At 47.4% G+C, this 16,844-nt stretch overlaps 1 protein-coding gene across 2 annotated transcripts in view; it reads left to right on the top strand.

Moving 5' to 3' along the window:
- Positions 1–15,334: 15,334 nt before the first annotated feature.
- PPP1R16B (protein phosphatase 1 regulatory subunit 16B) overlaps positions 15,335–16,844 on the top strand; it is a 63,958-nt gene continuing 62,448 nt past the window's right edge. The window contains exon 1 of one of the 2 annotated variants that reach the window (XM_064729613.1): positions 15,335–15,446. The gene's annotated coding sequence lies outside the window, so the exon portion shown is untranslated. The remainder of the gene's footprint in view (positions 15,447–16,844) is intronic. The other variant, XM_064729614.1, reaches the window with a different exon arrangement.

Raw genomic sequence — 16,844 nt, 5'->3', positions numbered from 1 at the left:
GACATAAAAGCCATTTGATTACAGCTTTATGTTAAATGAGGAACCATAATTAATATGATCATGTTTAATTTCTGCCTTTCTGAACAGAATGATGGAATAATTTCTCCAGAGAAAAGAGAGTTTCCTCAAATGAGTAAATGACAAGATTTTAAAAATAATTTAGCTATTGGAAAGATAAGTTGAAGGCACTAGATAGGATGGATGCAGGATATAAAATGCAGAATGCCCTGCTTGAGATGTGGAGAGAGAATCCCATTTCATGCCCTCAGCATCCTCCCTCCCTGCTTTGATCTCAGCACCATGGAGCCAGTTGCTCACTGCCCCAGTGTGAGGGGTGAGAGAAAAGTGAGAAAACTCATGGATTGAGATAAAAGCATTTCAATATGGGAAACAAAAGACACTCATGCAAGCAAAACCAAACAAGGAATTCATTCCCCACTCCCCATGGGCAGCAGGTGTTCAGTTCAGCCCTCCTTAGCAGAGTGCCTGGGGAAGACAAACACTCCAAAATTCCCCTTTCCCTCTCCTCCCCCAGCTCTGAGTGCTGAGCCTGAGGCCCCATGTGTGGCTGTGTGTCCCTGGGGTCACCTGTCCCACTGTGTCCCCACCCACACCTGCAGCCCTCCTGGCTGCTGGGACAGAACAGCCTTGGCATGGTGCAAACCCTGCTCTGCAGGAACTGAAACACCCCTGTGTTATCAGCACTGTGCTCAGCACAAACCCCAAACAGGCCCAAAGCAGCTACTGGGAAGAAAATTCCCTCCATCCCAGCCCAAACAATACACCCAGGTGCAGGTGGGGCAGTGGGATTCTCCAGAGTTGTCCCTTTTCTTTTCAGCATTGTTCCCTGGAAAAGAGAATGAAAAGCCTATGGTTGTCAGAGCTCCACAAGACACAGAGAGCAACTGAAGTTTCAGGTCTGATTTATTTTTTGATAAAAAGTCAATTTGCAGCTCTCATGGACACAGAGATACTGAGGCTCACTTTGGAGGCCAGGACTTTGGAGGCACCCCTGGCTTGGCAGCATCATCCCCCAGTCCATGGAAAAGCCCTGGGAGCCTAAAACAGGCCCATAGCAGCTACTGGGAAGAAAATTCCCTCCATCCCAGCCCAAACAATACACCCAGGTGCAGGTGGGGCAGTGGGATTCTCCAGAGTTGTCCCTTTTCCTCTCAGCATTGTTCCCTGGAAAACAGAATAAAAAGCCTATGGTTGTCAGAGCTCCACAAGACATGCTCTGTTTTCCACTACTCTCTCCAGTTTTTGTCAAAACTGCATTCCCTGGCCATTTTGGGAAGCAGAACAAGTGTAGCAAAGCAGCAATGACCCTGCTCTCATGCCCAGCCCTCCTGTGACTCTTTGCAGAGAGGCTCATAAAGGTTTGTAAACCTGTGAGTCTGTGCATACAGAGACATTTCATACTGAAAGAGGGTAGATTTGGATAAATTATGAGGAATAATTCCTCCCTAGGAGGGTGATGAGGCCCTGGCACAGGGTGCCCAGAGAAGCTGTGGCTGCCCCTGGATCCCTGGCCAGGTTGGACAGGGCTGGGAGCACCCTGGGGCAGTGGAAGGTGTCCCTGCCATGGCACAGGGTGTAACAAGGTGGTCTCTAAGGTGCCTTCCAACCCAACCCATTCCATGAGGGGGTGATTTTCATTCAGCTCTAAGTTCCTGCACTCAGTGTTGAGCACACTGGTGTGGGGATGCTCTGGGAAAGTGACCTGGTGTGCCTTTATACTTTGCTCTTGTGCTCCAGAATCACAGATATATTTTATGAAAAATCCTTTTGCTAGGATCCTTTTCTCCTGAAAAGCTGAGAGGCCTCAGAAACAAAATGTTGACAATAATTGTGTGCTGCTGTGGAATGCAACAGGTGCATCTGTGATTGGTCTTATGGGGTTGTTTTTAACTAATGGCCAATCACAGCCCAGCTGTCTCTGGTCAGTCACAAGATTTTATCATTCCTTCTTTTTCCTTCTGATGAAATCCTTTCTTTTATTCTTTTAGTATAGCTTTAAGATATAATTTTCTTTTAATATAATATATTAATCTAATATAATTATTATATTAGATTATAATAATATAATATAATATAATATAATATAATATAATATAATATAATATAATATAATATAATATAATATAATATAATATAATATAATATAATATAATATCTATAATAAAATAATAAATCAGCCTTCTGAAACATGGAGTCAAGATTCTCATCTCTTCCCTCATCCTGGGACCCCTGTGACCATCACCACACTCCAGGGTCTGCTGGCTGCATGCCTGCCCTGCTGTGAGTGCAGCACACCTGCAGCAGCACTGCTGCCTGTCCCTGGTGCATCCCATGGGGGTCACAGTGCCAGCACTGACACCTCATCCCTTTATCTCCAGTACAGCACATTCTGCCATCAGTTCCTGGAGCCTGGGAGCATTTATCTTCTCCTGGTGGGAATGCAGAACTAATGGCTTGAGCAGGAGCAGAATGATGCAGCTGGAATGTGCTCTATGCACACCCTGTGCCACAGCGTTGCTCACACATCACTGCTCACCTCTGAGCCACCAGCCCACATTTTCATGTGTTGTAAATACATTTGTGCTTTTTCCTTCCACGTGGCTGCGTGCTGACACCCACATGGCCAAGGCCACTATTAGCCCTGTGTTTCAGGAATCCAGCTGGGTGTCACTGAGAGGGTGTTGGAACACCCTTGTGCTCAAGAATACAACCTTCAAATTATTTGCTTAAACTTCTGAATGCAGAGGGAGGAGAGTGTGTGTCAAGCTCTCTGTTACTGCAGGGCTGGAAGAAGAAATAAATGCATATTTCTGTCTGCAGTTCCTCCCTGAGCTGTTCCCCAGAGAACTCTGATATTAAATATCCTTCCCAGATTCCTGGTGACATTAGCAGTGATAATGGTCAATTAGGTGCACAGGGAAGGGAGGAAGAATGATCAACAGAGATGCCAATTTTAACACTAGCAGCACAGAAGAGAATTAATTTTGCTGAGCAGAAAGATTAAGATCCTTACATGGAAAGGAGGAGAAAGAAAACCTGGAAGTCTTCAAAGAAAGAACTACAGAAAATATTTAATGCTGCCTTTTCGGGCTGGCAGAACAAGACAAGTACATTTTCACCTGCTGGCTCTGATCTGACTCTTGATTCACAATTATATAATGTGCTTTGAAGCACACATTTTAAGCAGGGTCTGAAGGTAAAGGATCCAGGGGCCGTTGTATTGTCAGGGAGAGGAATGTGGTTTTGTGATAGAGGTGGGAATTTGCAGCAGGTCAGGTCCAGCTGCTCAGGGATTAGGTCAGTATCAGCTCTCAACACTGCCTTCAGGCAAATTGAATTTTTCACAGAAGAGTGAAAGATTAAGAAAGAAAGAAAAAAAAAAATATCCCCAACCCCAACTTAACTAATCACCTGCCACTAAATAAGGCACCATGAACTACTCACCACCTCCACTCTGCTTTATACATTACTGCAATAATTACATGGCACATTTGGTTGGAGCATTTCTAATCCTTGCAGAATAAAAGGGATCCTGCCCAGCTGTGCCTGTGCTGTGCTGGTGGGTGCAGTTGAGTGCCTGGTGGTGGGCTCAGCCCGTGGAGGAGGTGTGGGCAGGCAGGAGATGAGCTCAGAGGGATGGAATAATGAGTGTGGAGGTTGTCCAGCTGGGAATCAGCTTTGTCTCTCAGGGGTTTGATTCTCAGCTGTGTGATTTCAGAAATTTTGGGGCTGTTGGTTTGCACTGATGGCTGCTGTTAGAGGGGAGGCAAACAAGTCTCTGTGACTTGTTGCTTTTCCTTCTGTAGTGGAGTAAGCCCAGTATTTCCCACTTTCATGTTCCCAAGGAGTCCTGTAAAAAATTATCAACCTTATATGAAGATCTGCAAGGCACAACAGTTTAAGTAGAATGATAGTGAATTTATCACGGGGTGAAAAATAGATTTTTGGGGGTTTTAGAATGGGGGTTCAAGGGGCAAGATGGAGGAATCTGGGAGTGTCCAGCCTTTCTCCTTCTTCTTCTTAGCCTCTGTGATGTTGGCACTTTTAGATTGGTTTAGAGTAGAAGCTCACTGTCTAACATAGCTGATAGGTATTGGGAAGTAATGGTAAATATTGTACACGTAGTTTTTAGTATAAAAAGATAACACCAATGTGCCTCTGTCTGACGTGCTGAATAGACCTCAGCTGGACAGGAGAAAAATTTTATAGATAAGAAACAATAAACAACCTTGAGAACAAGGACTGAAGAGTTCTGACTCCTTCTTCAAGCGCCGGGCTGGGAAAAGAGACTTTCTGACACATCTGGGGGTCACTGTGAGCAGCAAAAGCCCAAGAGGGAAGGGCTCATGCCTTCCAGAGGTCATTCAGAGTCCTTGGTGATCTCTAAATTGGGTCCCCCAGGCCATGTGAGAGCCCAAGGAAACCCCATGGATTTTCCCTTCCAATGCTGCTGGGCAGAGGCAGTGAGAGCATCACCTTTCCAGAAATAAGGAATTTATAGCAACCCATTAACTCTGTTAATTCTTGTCTTAAGAAACGCAAGGATCTGCCTGCATGAATCAGTGAAAGGAAGCAGGAGAGGATTTTTCTCCATCCCTCCCACACGTGTGAATTGGGAGTGGGGCACCTCCAGCCTGCAGCCCCAGGGGAGCTCTGCAGCCTCTCCCACCCACAGCTGGGCTCTGCCAGCAGCTCCCAGGGCTTTTCCATGGGCTGGGCACGATGCTGCCGAGCCAGGTGAGCCTCCAAAGGCCTGGCCTCCAAAGTGAGCTTCATATCTCTGTGCCCGTGACAGCTGCAAACTGACTTTTTATTAAAAATTAAGTCAGACCTGAAATTTCAGTTGCACTCCATGGGTGTATGTATTTTATTTATTTATTTATTTATATTTATACATGCCTGAGTGAGGACTTACAGCTCACCACCCAGGGGAAAAGGCAAGATTTTGTCCCTTGCTCAGGAGAATTTGTATTTCAGGCATTATGAGGTGATTTATAAGTGTCCAGCCTGATAACAAGACAAAGCTGCTGTTGATATTTGGGAGCAGATTTAAACCAGCATTCGTTGCTTTTGGAAACCTTTCGTTTTCCTACTGTATTTCAGATTTAGATGATTTTTCCCTCCACTGTTTCATGGTCAGGGATAGGAATATCTCCTTGATAGAAGGCAGTGATGTTTTAACACCAGGCTGCTGTAGTCCAGGTATTAAAATTATTTATTAAGAATGTGATTTAAGGCACAGTCAAGAAAATAATTTTACTGTGAATATTCACTGCAGCTTTAACAGATTTAATAAATATAAATCTGTGTTTCTGGTGATTTCACTGATGCCTCACCCTCTATATACCTCTAAAACATTATTACCAAGAAAATTTATGACCTTACCAAAGAAGCTCAGCCACAGCACTCTGTGTTATGTGTTATTTAGTGTCCCAAAGTGCTGAGCAGGGGTTTCTGAGGAAGGGAGGGGTGGTTTAGTCCCACACCTGAGGGCTTTGGTGGCTGCCTTGAGAGGGCTCCATCCCAGCTGACAGAGCTGGCTGCAGTCTGTGGGCACAAGGCAGAGCAGAAGTCTCCCACTTTGAACACTGCTCCTCAGGAGTGACTTAGCATGGGGGCCAAAGCATCTCCTTAAACCAAGGAGCAGCTTGTCCATCTCCAGCCATGGAAACAGCCATCCCCCATCCCTAATTCTCCCCACACTCCGATCTGCAGAACTGGATTTCTCTGATGAGTATAAAAATACTGTAGCTCCTTAAGAAATACTCAGATTAACCATCACAAATCCTCCCTTCTTTCCTTCTCCTCCAGAATAATCCTTCTCCAAAACCTTTAGGAAATGAGTGGGGTGAGGCTTGCAGAGCACTGGGACAGGCAGGTGCTGCTGTTTTGAGCTGGCCCTGTCCCTCTGGGGTCTCTTTAGTGCCACCAGTTTAAGTTCTGCTGGTAACCAGCACTGAGTCATCACAGCATTAATTCTGCTGAGCCTTCAAAAGTGCTCATTTCAAACATCAGGGCTTTATTCCTTCACCTGTGGGTGGAATTTAAAAAAAAATTAATTCCTGCTAAGCAGTTATCAACATGTAGCAGTGTCTTGTGTGCTTTGGAATGACTTCACACAGGGTCCTCTTACATTTTTCAATGGCATCTTCCTTTCTGCACTTGTGTTTTCCTGGGAGCTTGAGCAGTGTGGTGGCTCTGTGCTTGTCCTGGCTACTGAGCCAACACCTGGAAAGCTTTCAGACTGAAATAAGTGTTGTTTATGTAATGTAAGTGGCCAAGGCTCCTTTTTGGTAACTTCACCCCCAGTGCTGAGAGTTTTTATGCATGCAGTCACCTTTAGAACAGCTGAATAACTGCATGGATAAATGTGGTTATTATTAAACAAGCAGCAGCAGTTGAAGAGGGGGATGTTGGGCATAGATAAGAACTTGAAATAAAGCCCTCTGCACTCTGCCTGGTTAGGCACCAAATCTTCTAATGGGAACTAGAAATTAACAGCTTTATATCTTATAAAATGGAGAAGTATGTGAGGAGAACTCGTTTGTGAAACAGCCATCATCTTGCTCTTTGTTCCTTTTTTCCTTAGCATTTATTTTTCCTGGAAGTTCATCTCTATGTCAAAAGATATCAGCCAAACTCTGTGGGAGTAAAGCCCATGATCAGACCAGGTGGGACAACTAAGAACCAGACTTTCAACAAGCACTGAGTATCAGAGCAGGAAACTTCCAATTAATATTGATTAAAATCAATTTCCCCCCTCGTTTTACATCCTGTAGGACAGTGTATGTTGTCATCATCACTTTTCCTGCTGCAGTTGTCATATTGATTTTTTTCCTCCTTGTTAGGATTTCAATGAAAAAAAGGTTTTTCATTTGCAGTGTAACATGACCAGGGCTAGTTAACTGGAATACATGTGAAAGCAATTAGGAACATCTTGACCTGCAATAGATGCAGAGCCATGCCCAAATGAACTGCTGAATGCACTGGGAAAGGAAATAAAACCATTCATCTGCTTTGCTAAAAGCTCAATAAAAGTGGGGAAATCTGGGGGTTTGCAAAATAAAACCCAAGTTTGGGGTGGGAGTGACCTGTGTGTTCCCATAACCAGGGAATGGGGTCTGCTCTGTTAGGGTGTCTTGATACAACATTAAACCAGGTCTCAGTGGCTTCAGGGGGAAAAAAGAATCCTGATGTTGCTTTTAGTGCTGTGTGCATTGTGTAATACTGAATATTCAGTTGAGGCTGGATACCTTAACCTTGAGTCTGTATTCTGAATGTCAGGGAACTCTGATACAGGGCTGAGTTCCTGCTGTCTCCTGATGTGTCTTTTGGTGTTGCTTTGTTCTCACTCTCACTGTTCTTAAATGCTGATTATTTAAATGTGAATTTGTGGATGTAAAGAGCAAAGGCATTGTGTTCCCTTTTGGAAACAGTGGGCATGAGTGACAGGGGAACTCTGAGAACATAACCCAGGTTGTTTGAATGCTGCTGCTGCAGTCCTGTGTTTGCACAGCATCATCACTGTCAGGGCAGCTGACCAGCAAACCCATCCTCCTTACAGAGGAGAAAGTGCTAACCATGGAATATGTGTTTAAATCCCTATAAACCAGCCCTGACTCTCCCAGCTGTGAGCCCAAGCTGCAGCTTTCCCTCCTCAGGCCCTGCTAAAACTAACAGGGAGACTTTCATCAGCTGTAGAAACTGGATCTGGCTCTGAAAGATGGACAAAGGTTCCTGACACTCCTGCTGAGGCTTTTGTGCCTTCAGCTATCAAATGTGTTCTGTGCAGAGAGCACCATTAAAGATGCATGGCCTGTCAGGATCATTTCCCTGGGGCAGCTCTGCCCGGGCTGGCAGCAGCAGCTCCAGCATTCACAGTCTCCTTGTGCTCCTCTCCTTCCCAGATGGTCAAATCCTGCTGAATCAGGGCCCTCTGAAGCTGGCCCAGCTGTGTGCTGGGATTGCTCACAGTCAGGGTGGCACTGCCAAACTTCACAGCAGCTCTGGGGGACAAAGGGTGTGCTCACTCCTGGGAGAGGAGCAGGACCTGGGTGAAGGCACCAGAGCCATGGGAATGGCTGCAAAGCAGTTCCTGTGTTAGTTTCTCTGGCTCTGGATTGAAGGCACCTGAGATGGTAGTTTCATGTTCAGACTCAGGTGTTTATTATTTCTTATCAGTAAAACAGTCTCACAACCATGAGTTCTGCACCTTTTCATTAACAAAGCACAAAATGGCCAACAATCTCCTGTTACAAGGTCTTTTAAGACTAAACTATCTGATTAAGAAAGGACACTTAGATTATTTTCTGTGGCATTCACATTTTCTGGAAAAATCCCTTCACCCAGGACTTTTCTCCCAGGAAGCTGAGATGCCTCAGAGAAAAGGAAAACAATTCTTATCTCATTTGCTTCTCCTGTGTTGTGCTCACATGTGCAATGTGTTTGGAGATTGTTTACCCACAGGTGATTGTTCCATCACATTCTGCTGGGAGTTGTTTTCACTCTTTGGCCAATCAGGGCCAAGCTGTGTCGGGACTCTGGAGAGAGTCACCAGTTTTCGTTATTACCTTTTTAGCATTCAGTGAGTGTCCTTTCTGTATTCTTTAGTATAGTATAGTATAGTATTCTTTAATATTATATAGTATTATAAAGTAATAAATGAACCTTCTGAGAACATGGAGTCAGATTCATCATTCCTGCCTTTGTCAGGACATTTCCCAGCAAATAAAATAGTTTTCTCTTTTTAACCCAGTAACTGATCCCTGGAAGCCTGCAATGCAGAGTTTTCTGTCTAATTACAAAATGCCACCCAAACCCATGAAGAAGGAAGAAGCAGCATGAAGTAGAAACCCAGGATGACACCCTGTGCCCTCCATCTTGCTTCCATCCACAACACATTAAAAATCCCAAACCCTCAATTTCTCACCAAGTGATACACCTACACTTCTCTCTATAATCTATTTCACACTTTTGTGGATTCCAGTCTATCTTGAAGTCTGGGAAACTTTCTCCATGAGTGAGGGTCAAAGTCAGTGCTGCCCTGGGGGTCAGGGCACCCCAGAGCAGACAGAGAAATATTCCCTGTGTGCCCTGGGTTTGCACATTCCTGAGAATAAACCCACCTGGAAACTGGAAGGTGAAGCTCCTCAGCCATCAGAAGCAGGTGAATGAGCAGGCTGCAAGGACAGCAAGGCTGGTTCATCTCAAGGGTTAAGTGCCAGAACAAGCCAAGGGCCTGAGGTTATGGCTCCAGAAACGTGTTTGCTGTTTTTCTGTTCCAAAGGGTTCTGAGGCCAAGTTTCTGTGTGAGCTTGGATTAAAAAATACATTGCACAGTTGTATATCTAAACAGAAATGCCAGGCACACCCTTAAACCCTCCAGCTTGTCAAATACCTGAATGCCACAGGGTATTTTGTGGCTAAATGTTCTGTACACTTACTGCAAACCAGATTATTGGACAATATTTGCTTTAACTGGGGAGAAAGCTCACAGATAATGACAAAGCACTGATGAGTTTCAAGTCCAGTGCACAGGAGATATTTTAATTAATTCCAATCAATGGCTGCCTAATAGAAGGTGGAAGGGCCTTTAATGGGACCAGTGTGCGAAGGTTGTGTAGAAAATGTCATGGTTTTCCTCTGGTAGTGCCCTGACTTTCCCTCTAAACCACAGCCCTCTGCAAAAGTGACATTTGCTTTCAAAACCAGTGTTGCTGTTGTTTGCATTTGCCATTAAACTTAACACTGTTGTGTTCCTGTGGTCAAGGGCTTTATTCTCAGACTTTTTTAACAGATTAAAGAAACCAGAATTTAGAGAAATGAGTGGTGCTGCAGGTGTTTGGGGATGGTGCAGACCCCATTTTGCAGGGGTACCAAACCTGGTGGCACAGCTCTGCTCTGGGTTTTGTGTAAGACTCTGCTTTCTCTGGGCATGGTTCCCAGGCTGGAGAACAGGAGCAGGGCCATTGTTCTCCAAATTTCCATCAGCTTTGTGAACTACAGGTGAAGGCCCACCCTGTTCCACAAGTGAATTATGGGCTGGGTGATTTCCTCAAGGCCAGAAACTGAGAGATTCAAGGATGCTATCAGGAGGGAGAATTGCAAATAAAACAGCATTTTCTCATCTAAATGCTAAAGCATCTTTCAGTAGCCCTTTGCTGAGATATTTTAGAAGCATCCTGCTGCGTCTGATGTGATATTTCTTCCTAAAAACCTTCATCACTGACACCAGAACTGTCCAGCATGGCCTGGTTTCAGGTACCCAGAGGGTCTTGTTCTGATTCCCTCTTTTTGGAAACTGCATTTTGAGGTTCCCCTCCTCATGAGCAGCTGTGACCTTTAAAATCCCTGATATCAGTCTATTGCCAGTGTGTCAGTGCACCAGCAACGTTGTGCTTTCATGTTCTGGTCTGTAATAAACATAAACCAGCTTACTGCTGACCTTCAAAGTTTCCATCCAGGTACAAAGTTTGCACCTTGAGATGACCTTTGTGAATAATTTCCCCAAAATGCAGTGAAGATTGTAAATAACAGGTATTAAAGTGCCCTGTGAGGGTGAGAGGAAGGAAACAAGCTGTAGCAGTATAAAAGGTTTTCATCTCCCAAACTATGGACAGGGAGAAATGCTTGGAGCTGTCTGGGTGGTCCTTCCAGAAAGTTCTGGATGAGATGGCACTCACCCCACATGCTGCAGCAGGAGGGGGGCCCCAGCAGGGATTGGGGGCACTGGAGAAGGGGTAGGGGTTAAATGTGGGATAAAACCAGGGCTGCAGGGCTGTGCTGTGCTGCAGTGCAATCCCTGCTGGTCACTGCAGCTCCTGTGCACAGTGGGGAGAGAAAACCACCTCCAGAGCAAATCCCCCCAAAGCAAACCCCAGAGGATTCCATGCCAGGCACTCAGGTGACCCCACAGATTGCTCAGCTGGCACCAGGGCACTGCTCTGGCTGCAGGCACCCCTGGCAAGGTGGGGCAGGCAGTGCCCATTGCTTCAGCCCGAGGATGAGGAGGAGAAAATAACAAATTACTGCTGATAACTGGGACACAGCTTCACCCTGGTGAGCAGGCAGCTCCTGAGCACAGGGATTTTGACTTGTGACCTTGCAAGCTGTGGATCTTTGCCCACCAGCCTGTAATGTTTCCTTCCTGCCAAGGCTTGAAATCCTTCATAGCTCAGCCTGGTCCTGGCTCTTTGTGGGTTTAGAGAGGTTTTTCTTTCCAGACCTGCTCCTGGCTCTTATGCCTGCAGGTGACCATGCTGGGAAGGTCCTGGTGTGACAGTGCAGCTTTCAGTGCCTTGCTGAGTGCTGGGGCTGGCACTGAATGTTCTGCCTGCTGCGAGTTGGCCTTTGTGCCTGCAGAAGAGGAGGAGTGAGTGGCAGCCTGTGATAAGGGTGTGCTGTACACTCTTATCATATTGGGGTTTGATCAATTAATATTGGGGATTAATCAATTAATCCTTTTATCTTCTTTTGGTTTATTTACAAGGTACAAACTGCCACTGGCACCATCCCACGTCTCAATTTTCCTGCAGTGGTGAGGATACACTTGGAGAGTTTCCTGGTGTGCTGGGAATTCCTGGTGCCAGTCACTGCCCAGTTTGGTGTGGACTTTCCTGGTGCAGATGTGGACTTTCCTGGTGCAGGTGTGGACTTTCCTGGTGCAGGTGATGTCCTCAAGGTCACAGCCCCTCCCACCAACCTTTGCAATGTTTTTTACTAATCTGAAGCTGGAACATGAAATATCAGTTACCTTTGACTTTTCTTGCTGCAGCACTTTTTAATTCAGCTGTACCAGATGAATGCACCTTGGTTTTGCATCCTGGATTATTCTCAGCTAATCTCTTATATCCTCTCCTGACCTTCTACTGAAATCAGCATGAATATCCCAGATCTACCCCTCTGTCTCTTTTAGTCCCTCAGTTCTGCTGCTACTTTCACCTTTCCCTTGGTGCCCTCCTGTGTCCTCTCTTCTCTTACTGGTTTCCTTCATCTAATTTTCCTTTTTAAGCCAGACTCTGGTTTTTATTCCACATGTGAGACATTTGAGAGCTTTCCCATGACATCAGCACTTTTCAAGCCCTTGAATTCTTTGTTTGTTTGTTTGTTTGTTTAACTGAGAATAATCAATGTCAGTGTTCTTACTCATGAATCTTTCTCTATGATATGTTTTCACCACTGGCAACAGTCTGGCCTGAACATCATTTCCTTTTCTTGCTGTTGCCTTCTGGAGAACCCACACCCCACAGCTGGATCACTCCTCCCCTCCCACCACCCCGCAGTTCCCCTTGTGCTGCACCACTGATTTCCTCCCACTATCTGTGCTCAAAACCTGCCCTCATCTGCAAGTTTGCCCATTTCCTTCTGTTTCCCCATCCCTGTTTTACCCACCTTCCTTCCCAGCACCCTCCCAGCGCTTTCTGTGCCTCCCTTGGCTTCACCTCCTGCCCTGGGTGAGCCCTGGTGCTCAGACCAGCCGTGGCCAACTTCTGCCTTCATTTGTTGTCTCATGCCTTGTTCCTCCTCCCCAGCCGTCGGGGTGCTGCCAGGGTGCCCACGGGCATTCCCAGGGGTGTGTGGATGTGCAAGCAGGGAGAGGACACGTTCCTCTGCTCTGCAGAGCCTCTTCACAGCAGGTTTAAGTGAGGACATGGGCAGCTCGCTCTCCATCTGACAGCAGCTCTGCGCTGGAGTCAAACAAACTCACCAGGAGACCTTGAAACACCACGAAAGGAGAACTTTGCCAGGGCACAAAAACTGCAGAGATTGGGAGCACAAATTGAGGAGGGGAGAGGAAAACACAGCAGCACCCTGAGCCCTCTGTGGGGCTGCAGCCCAGCTGTGCCCAGCTGTGTGTTTGACAGGCTGACAGCAGCACTGCATGCTGGAGCAGAGACCAGAGCCTGCACCGTGTGTCCTGCATGCCTGCAGTTCTGCTGTCACCTCATTTCTTCATTTTAAACTTCCAGCACAGCCCGTGGCAGCTCCTTCTGTGCATCCAAGGCACAGGGACTGCTTAGTGTCCTTCAGCCACTGCAAATTTCCACCTGCTTGTTTAATCCAGGAGGCTCCTCTGGCCACTGAGCAACTTATGAACTATGAAAGCACAAGAGAAAAATCCCCTTCTTAGGCCTGGGTGAAATATTTCCAGCAAATAGGGAGCTCCCTGAAGAAAGGAGATTGAGTGACCAAAGCTACCTGGGAAATTGGATTGAATGCTGCATGAGGAAGAGGAATCTAGGAACTGAGTCTTTGAAACTGCTGGTTGCTTTAGTGGTGCTTTTTGTGCAAGTTCACCTTTGAATTGTCTTTTTTTTTTCTTAACTTAGGTCTCTGCAAAATTTTATTTGTACTGGGAAAAAAAAAGAAAACTTGATGCCGTGAATTTTGACTATATTAGTAAACAAACATTGTATTTCTCTTCTAGCTCCAAATCTTTGCATTGGCAACTGAAGCAAAGGCTTTGATTTGCCAGAAGGAACGAGGATGATGCAGATACCTGCAGGCTCTCAGATGAGCTCAGCCCTCTCTCTGCCCTGAAGGTCTCCACCTTCTCCCATCCCAGGCCCTGGGCACTGCAAGATCCTGCTGAGGCTGTAGCTGTCCTTATCTTCCCAATAACAATGCTGATACCCAAATTTGAACAGAAAGGGGGTGGGGTGGGGGATGTGAGGGCAATTTTGAGGATATTTTAGGGGTTTTTTATCTTGTAGCTGTTAAGCTGCGTTCCAGCTCTTTACGCTGACTCACCGGTCTGGCGCAGGGCCAGGGCGTTTATGAGACTCCCCCTTCATTTCCATACGTGCCTCAGAAAGCAGCTGTGCTTACAACACAATTTCAATAAACAGACAACTGAATTATGGACTTCAGAGGCTGATGCAAAGTTGCTGAGCTCTCCAGTGCCCTGGGCTAAGGCTCCTGCTGCCAGGCTCGGCTTTGGAGAGCCGCCTCCACCCTGCGCAGCCCAGGGCTGCCAAGGTCCTGGCTGCTGAGCTAAGTCTGTAATTAACCTCTAACGTGGCCAAAGCTCTTCCCATTCCGTCCATCCTGAACCTATAGCCCTGTGGATACAGAGAGGAGGGGAATACAGATGCACTTTCTTCTCATCAGCTTTGTTTTCAGATTTTTGCACGCATAGAGGCAGCAATAAACAAGTTTTGCAGTTAAGCCATGTCTCTGCGGGTCGCTTGCTGACTCCTAAACTGGGGTTCTGCCACGCTGCAGTAGTAATAAGAGAATTCTGGACAGAGCTTCAATCTCATGTCAGAGAAAGCTCCCACCTTAGGCAGACTTTCACGCTGTGGATGGTGTCTCACACTCCTGTAAACTGCAAAGATTCAGGTTTGTTACCCACGAACACTTACCTACACCTAGTCCTGTTTCAGGGAGTGACTCACATTTTGAACCTAAAGGCCTCTCTTGGGCTAGAAGGGTTTCAGTGAAACCCCACAGCTCAGTGTCAGAGCTGCTCCCCATGGATCTGCTCATCCTGGGAGGAGGCTCTTACCCAAGGAGAAATAGAGTCCATGGTGATTAATCCTCCAAACTTCTGAAACACATTGCACCCTGGAAAATGCCACTGATCCCAGACAAAATATCTGACAGCAGCATGAGGAATCTGCTCTGCTCCCAGTGGGTGAGTGTGGGCTCCCCAGTGCCACTCCCTGCCCCAGGAGGCTTCTTGGCTTCTCTCCCAGCTCCAGTGACTGGTTTGACTCCTGGCAATGGCTCTTATCTGCCTATAAAACTGGCATACGGAACACTTCAGGAACAGCCTTTGATTTTGGTATCAGTCACTGCGTTTAGAGCAATGTTACAGAGCACTGGGGGGGGGGTTGTTCCTCCTAAAAAATTCTCTGTAACCCCATCATATAGGAACATATCCCAGCAAATAGGAACCTGCAGCCAGGCTCAGATATTCATGCCAAAAACCCTGGCAAAAGAGTTTCTAAACCACATATCCACCTTCCAGCCTCAGTGGGGGCAGCAGCATCCTTGTGCTAAGCCAAAAGTCAAGGTAAACCTTACCCACAGGCAGCTGGGCGGGCAGGCAGGCAGGGGCGCGACCTTCCAACGAAATTCAAAGAGGTTTTTTAAAAAAATATATGTATTTATTTATCCTAATTACCCCTCCCGGCGACAGAAACCGCCCCGCCCGCCCCACGCGGCCGATCCCTCTGTGCCCGGAGCCCGCAGCGGCCGCTCCCGCAGCATCCCCGGGGATGCTCCGCGCCTTCACCTGCGGGGCGGGCGCCGCTCCCCGCCCGCCTCCGGCCCCGGCCCCTCCTCGGGGCGGAGCTGCGGCCGCAACCGGGGCCGGAGGCGGGCGGGGACCGGCTCTGCGCGGCGCCGCTGCCTCCCTGCGCTTCCCTGCGCTCCGCTCCGCTCCGCGCTGCGGGGCCGGGCTGGCTGCGCGCAGCTCCGCGGTGAGTGCGCGGCCGGGGCCGGGCGGGGATCGGGGCTGGCTCGGTTCGGTCCGGCTCGGTCCGGCCGGGGATGGTGCGGGGGTGCTGCGAGCGCGGGCGGGCGCGGTTCCTGCTGTAGGCACGGCGGAGTTTGGGGAACTCCAGCCTGGAGCTGGCTCAGCCCCGCACGGCTCAGCCCCGCACGGCTCAGCCCCGGCTCGGCTCAGCCCGGCTCGGCTCAGCCCGGCTGGGTTCAGCCCAGCCCGGCTCAGCCCGGCCCCTTCCCTGGCACACGGATGATGAGGATGTTCCTTCCCCCTCGCTCTCTCCGCGCAGCTTTGTGGCTCGGGTTGTAGCGGTGTTTGCAGCGCGGGTCGCTGGGGGTGTTCTGGGATGTTCGTGGGTGGGTTTTGCTCGCTGCATGTGGAATTCCGAGCCCTCCTGGCACGAAAGGGGTGTGGAAGAAATGGACTCGAGGTAGCGTAAATACAAGCAACCGTAATTGCTGAAATTGGCGTTGCAAGTGCTGATTTCAGGTGGGGTGAAGGGCTTTTGGGGACAGGCTCCTTCAGGCTCTGGCTGACCCGGGGAACTTCAGTCTGAACTTCAGCCCCTTCTCCAGCACCAGGGCCTGAGGTGGCACTGGTGGCAGAGATGCTTTTGGTTGACTGACAAGCCACCAAATTCTGGTTTATCTCTATTTGCTTATCGTGATAAGATCTGTTCTGCACGGTGAAAAGCGCTCGGGGAGGAGGAGGAAGATGCTTCAAACTGCAGTAGGGTAATAGCTGGAAAAGTGGCTTTTCACAAATTATCAGAGAAAGGAGAGGGTTCACAAACCTGAAAAAAAAACCAAAAAAACAAAAAACCCCAAACCCGTCTCTGCTCCCTCCTGTTCCCTAACAAACCCTCAGGGAAGCTCGGGAGCAGCGGCTGCCCGGGCTGCCCTCGCTGTCACCTTGACCCAGCCTCCCCTGACCTGCTGTCCTGAGCCCTGCCATTACTGCTAAGTGGTTTTTCACAGATGGAAGGGCCAAGTGCTGTTATGGCAGAAAGCAGAAGGGTTTTTGCTGGCTGGAACAGAACTTAGTCTGGAGGTGGGTTGTGTTTGTTGTGAGAGATGTAATTTATTAAACCCTGATAGTGAATACTTTTTTCATTCATGTTTTTTCCTTCCTTTCCTTCTCAATGCTATGGGTTCAATAAAAAAAAGATGGATGATATTATAATACTCTTATTACAGTATTTTCAAGGGTTTTGCTTTATATCCTAAGATCTCTCATGAGGTTGGAATTAAAAAAAAAAAAAGCTAATTTTCCCTCTGACTGAAAAACCTAAGTGACTATTTAGTAAGAAAAATAAGGTTTAAAGTGTTGAGCTCCAGATATGTGTGATGGATGTGATGAAATGCTGAGATAT

The sequence above is a fragment of the Zonotrichia leucophrys genome, chromosome 20, assembly GCF_028769735.1.
Source record: "Zonotrichia leucophrys gambelii isolate GWCS_2022_RI chromosome 20, RI_Zleu_2.0, whole genome shotgun sequence".
Lineage (NCBI taxonomy): Eukaryota > Metazoa > Chordata > Aves > Passeriformes > Passerellidae > Zonotrichia > Zonotrichia leucophrys.
The sequence above is the reverse complement of the archived record's forward strand: the minus strand, read 5'-3'. Positions and strand labels throughout refer to the sequence as shown.